The sequence below is a fragment of the Myotis nattereri genome (genome assembly GCF_964212035.1).
Source record: "Myotis nattereri genome assembly, chromosome: 8".
Lineage (NCBI taxonomy): Eukaryota > Metazoa > Chordata > Mammalia > Chiroptera > Vespertilionidae > Myotis > Myotis nattereri.
Genome location: NC_138083.1, coordinates 50,662,849 through 50,668,806, shown reverse-complemented (window position 1 = coordinate 50,668,806; position 5,958 = coordinate 50,662,849). Strand labels below are relative to the sequence as shown.

Sequence of the window (5,958 nt, the reverse complement as noted above, 5' to 3'; positions counted from 1 at the left end):
TTTAGAAAGATGAAAACTTACAAAGTCATATGATTGGTGCTTAAAATGAAAATATGTCTGGCACACTTCATCATCTTGGACATCAGTCTATTCTATGTTAGAAATTAGCAGAGTAGATTAAACAGTCTATGATTCAATTACATGCTGTCTGGAAGGAGCTCACTTCAAATACAACATGGAGATTGACAGAAAAACGGGAAAAAAGAAATATCATGCACACAGCTATCAAAACAACAACAATAAAACTGGAGTGACTATATTAAAAATCATTAATGTAGATTCAGAGCAAGGAATATTACCAGAAATAAAGAGGGGCATTGACTAATGACAAAATAATGACCCTAAATGTGTATATATCAAACAATAGAGCTTCATAGTAGGTGCTGTGAACACTGAAAGAGCTAAAAGGAGAAACAGGACATCACAATTACAAATGTTGGAACTTCTACAACCTTTATCCACACCAGAAATATAGAACACTTGAATGACACAGTCAGCCAACAGAATCCAATGGACATACATGTATAGTTAAGAGCTGTCAGAATTTATAACAGAGACCTCAACTTAGGAATTGGGAGGGCTGGTGGGAGGGAATCACACACCCTGTGTCTCTGGAAAAGCCCTACAGGACAAAGTAGGTTTACAACAGAGGTGTCTGGTTGGAGCAGCCCCTTGTCTTTCCTCAGTGAAAAGGGGCTTCCTGTTTCTTGTGTCGGGGTGTGCCTGTGGCTCTCTGTTGCTGCATGTACCAGTTTGCAATTATCTTTCTGCCAAATAAATCACTTTTGGTGACAAAATTTCTAGTTGACTTTTGTTTACTGTTGGCAGAACAAAAACTTGTTTCATAGGTATTAAAAACTGTATATAGCCTAAGTTATTACAATTGTTGCCTTAAATAGGTATTGTATTTTTAGATCACAATTCAAAATTGTGAATGGTGTTTGTATTTTTGCAAATGTACAAGTAACATTGGTGCTGTTGATGTTTTTATTGTAACAAGTATATTATAATTGTCCTATATAGAACTTAAAATTTGCTAGGCCAGCATATTTAAGGGTTAACTTAAATAATAGGACTAATTCAAATAATTCCTGCACATCCCACACTATTTCAGTTTGTTCTTTCAAAATGCATGCTCTTGCTGATCCCACTGCATCAGTCCTTGTCCCACTTCCAGTGACCATATGGCATCTATGTGAATGTTCTATCATTGCCTAACTTTGTGTGCTCGAATGGCACAGCAATTCACTGCATTTCCAAAAGCTCTATAATGTTTATCACTGATGGCCATTTGATATTTTTATCTTATCATCATGATGTATTAGTGCAGGAAATAAAATTGGTATTCGAAAACCACCGGAGGCTTTGTGAATCTGACTGGTATATAGAATTCTATTGTTTTTTGAAAGATCAGTTGCTTATATAGATGCACAGAATTGAGGACATAGCTTCTTAATTTGTAAAAAGAGCAACCACAGGTCCACAGCAGATGTACAGACATGTCAGCTTGCAATAGAAGCCTTGTAATTTGGCAAGAGGGTGTGATTAGAGGATGCTTAAATTCACCTGCTTTTTTTCTCATCTCTCTGTTTCTCATGCTACTTTAAGGACTATATACATATGCACATATACACATACCTATATACATACATGTATACATGCATGCATTCATATACACATACATACATACACACATATATGCATACACACATACATACACTGGGTGAATTCTTAAGATTTTTATCTAAGCATAAACTACAATTTTATAATTCCAAATGGTGTCAGTTCTTATGGAATATTTTAAAGTATTTCTGATCTTCAAGAGGACAATGATGTTATCAAATTTTGATTTCTACTTTGATGTTCAAGGAAAGGATAAAGCCAATTCCATGAAATACAGCAGACATAGGGAATTGACAACTTATATTTTAAGAAAACTGCTCAACGTTTCACTAATTTCATATTATTTCAAAAAATATGTTGAGGCTTTGCAGACGCTGCCACCTCGAAGCCTCCCATGACCAACCATGGTGAACCCCACTGTGTTCTTCGACATCTCCATTGACGGCGAGCCCCGGACCACGTCTCCTTTGAGCTGTTTGTAGACAAAGTTCCAAAGATAGCAGAAAACTCCCATGCTCTGAGCACTGGGGAGAAAAGATTTGGTTATAAAGGTTCCTGCTTTCACAGATTATTCTGGGATTTATGTGCCAGGGTGGTAACTTCACACGCCATAATGGCACAGGCGGCAAGTCCATCTATGGCAGTGGTTCTCAGCCTTGGCTGCACATTAGAATCACCTGGGAATCTTTAAAATCCGGATTTCTGGGCCTCATCCTCCGGAAATTCTGTTTCTTTGTTACTAATGTTGTGACCCCACCCCATAACAAAGAAACAGAATTTCCGGAGGATGTGGCCCAGAAATCAGGATTTTAAAAAGATTCCCAGGTGATTCTAATGTGCAGCCAAGGTTGAGAGCCACTGATCTATGGGGAGAAATTTGAGGATAAGAACTTCCTCCTGAAACATACAGGTCCTGGCATCTTGTCCATGGGAGATGCTGGACCCAACACAATCGTTCCCAGTTTCTCATCTGCACTGGCAAGACTGAGTGGTTGGCTGGCAAGCATGTGGTCTTCCGCCAGTTGAAGGAAGGCATGGATATTGTGACAGCCATGGAGCGCTTTGGGTCCAGGAACGGCAAGACCAGCAAGAAGATCACCATTGCTGACTGTGGACAACTCCAATAAATTTGACTTGTGTTTTATGTTCACCACCAGACCATTCCTTCTGCAGCTCAAGAGAGCACCCCTTCACCCCGATTTGCTTGGAATGTTTTGTAATCTTTGTGCTCTTACCAGTTTATTCGGTTCCATAATTTCCTTACCCCTCCCAGTCTAGCTGGATTGCAGAGTTAAGTTTATGATTATGAAATAAAAACTAAACAGTTGTCTGTCAAAAAAATATGTGGAATGTTAAAAATTAGGAAAACAACATATTCAGTTGATGATTATGGGGCAGTTTCTTTCATTTTTATAATAAATACATTCTAACATATTCCTATTTAATAAATACTATAACACAAAAGAGTTCATGGTCATAATAATTTTCTTGAAGATATTACACCACCCATATTAAAATAACATTATGATAAGATGAGGTGCTTTTACAAAAATGCTGTTTATAAGTCTTAGCAAATGTCAGTGAGCCTATCAATAGCAACCTTAGAGCTGAGTAAATGAATCTAAAATAAGAAAGTAAAAGGCATAATCCTAGCATCAACTGTAAATACCCTATACTTTACAGTAATTATACTGTAGATCATGCCCATTGAATACTTTCTGATATTCCTTTCTACAAATTAAAAATACTTGTTGAAATGTGTTATTAAAAACAATAAAATAATTGTGTGTTAGTGAGAAAATATGTTAAGCACCTTTACACAAGAAGTAAACATACTTTCACCTTCATGTCAAGTAATGCATTTTTTGTAGGCAAGATGTGAAAAAAATTGCAGGTGATTTTTCACATCCAAATTTTAAAAATATGTTTTTATTGATTTCAGAAAGAAAGGGAGAGGGAAAGAGAGACAGAAACATCAATGATGAGAGAGAATCATTGATTGGCTGCCTCCTGCACGTCCCACACTGGGGATAGAGCCTGCAATCTGGGCATGTGCCCTGACCAGGAATCGAACTATGACCTTCTGGTTCACAGGTCAATGCTCAACCACCGAGCCACACTGGCCAGACCACATCCACATTTTTATAGCCATTTTCATAGTGAAACATTGTTAACAATACTATTCTAAGGATGATAAAGATGTGACATTCTGCATTGTAATTGATTACAATTAAAAACTACCTTCATATATTTGGGATTGTACCCTCCACCTCTCCATTCACCCTTCCTGAAGCAACTCCCAAATTTTCTGATGGATGATTTCCATAGTAGAAAGCACTTAGGCAATTACACATTCAAACTCAGGCTCCTTGCCCTTTCACTAGGAAGGTGAGTCTATTCAACGAAACGGAAAGGGACATGAACATTTAAAGGATAGTCTAGAAAATCAAAATATTTAATCCACCACACAGTTTCCTTGACATTATTACAACAAAATAAATCCATCTTCTTCTATTCTCTTTTGGGGGCAAAAAGAGAATATGTTCTCCATTTAATTTAAGTGGAATCGAAAATGTAATCACACAATTTAAAATGTGCTATGCCACAGGCACACTAGTTATGAATTCAAGTGCTGGTTAATGAGATTTTTTTAGGCCAACCCTGCCTCCTGTGACATAGTGCATTATACTCACTGAACACATGCGAGCAAATTATGAGAAGAACAAAAGTAGGGAATGCAGGTGCCTGGCTCTGCGAGGAGTCCCAGCTGCGCCGCCCTTTGTAGAGCTCTGACATGACATAATACCACCATTTGCTTAGGCTGAGGGTTGTAGCTACAGGATTTTTGAGATAGGAACTGAGTGTACCCACCTGCTAAATGTGGATATATTCTCATGGCTATTGAACTTGAAATGCTTCAGGGTAAGAAAAAGGCAAAGAGGTGTTCCTCTCTGCCTTTAGGGAGCAGAGCCTATACTCATCACCAAAGGACAAGCTTGACTGTCCCAAATAAGCCTCCTGAAATTCTCCATGAAACGCCATTTCCCAAGTACATGGCAAGAATGACAAACTCTGTCCAACACTCTCAGTAGGATGCCAAGAGAAAATTATGAGCAAATTTATTTTAATGCATAGACAACTTAAGCTTCAAACTGTATATATACTAGAGGCCCAGTGCATAAAATTCATGCACGGGATGGGGAAGAGGTCCCTGAGCCTGGCCTGCACCTCTCCAATCTGGGATCCCTCAGGAGATGTCTGACTGCTGGGATCAGGCCTACACTGGCAGTTGGACATCCCTCTCACGATCCAGGACCGCTGGCTCATAACCGCTTTCCTGCCTGCCTACCTGATTGCCCTTAACCACTCTTCCTGCTGGCCTGATACCCCTAACCACTCTTCTGCTGGCCTGATTGCCCCTAACTGCCCTCCCCTACCAACCTGATCACCCCTAACTGCTCTCCCCTGCGGGCCTGATTGCCCCTAACTGCCTCTGCCTCAGCCCCCGCCACTGTGGCTTTGTCCGGAAGGATGTCAGGTCTAATTAGCATATTACCCTTTTATTAGTATAGACTCGAGGCCCAGTGCACTATGACACTCACTGGGGGGTCCCTCAGCCTGGCCTGTGACGGCTCACAGTCTGGAATCCCTCTGGGGATGTCCACCTGCTGGCTTAGGCCCACTCCCTCGTGGGGTCGGGCCTAAGCTGGCAGTCAGACATCCATCTGGCAGCCCGGGAGCCCTCTGGGGATGTCCACTTGCCAGCAGGGAGCAGGCCTAACCTACAGTCGGACATCCTTAGCCCTGCTGAGGAGGTGGGAGAGGCTCCCGCCACCACCGCTGTGCTGGCAGCTGTCAGCCTGGCTTGTGGCTAAGCAGAGCTCCCCCTGTGGGAGCGCACTGACCACCAGGGGGCAGCTCCTGCATTGAGGATCTGCCCCCTGGTGGTCAGTGAGTGTCATAGTGACCAGTCATTCCCAGTCGTTCTGCTGTTAGGGTCAATTTGCATATTACCCTTTTATTATATAGGATAGAGGTCTGGTACATGGGAGGAGGCCAGTTGGTTTGCACTGAAGGGTGTCCCGGATAGGGGTAGGGGTCCCACTGGGGTGGCTGGCCAGCCTGGGTGAGGGGCTGAGGGCCATTTACAGGCTGTCCATGCCTGCGGGCTGGAAGCAGGTATGTGAAATTTATTTAACTTCTATAATTGAAACTTTGTAGCCTTGAGCGGAGTCCAGGACTGGCCAGGGCAGGAGAGAAGCTTGGATTCCTCCATTGCCGGTGGCAACCCAAGCCTCCTGCTCGCTCCAGCTCTGTGACTGCTGCCATCTTTGT

The 5,958-nt window shown here is 41.8% G+C and overlaps 1 pseudogene across 1 annotated transcript; it reads left to right on the top strand.

Annotated features, from left to right (window-relative positions):
- Nucleotides 1–2,027: 2,027 nt before the first annotated feature.
- Nucleotides 2,028–2,750, top strand: LOC308522933 (peptidyl-prolyl cis-trans isomerase A-like; annotated as a pseudogene). Its single transcript has 2 exons — nucleotides 2,028–2,266; nucleotides 2,477–2,750. The product of its transcript is annotated as a peptidyl-prolyl cis-trans isomerase A-like (transcript).
- Nucleotides 2,751–5,958: the final 3,208 nt, after the last annotated feature.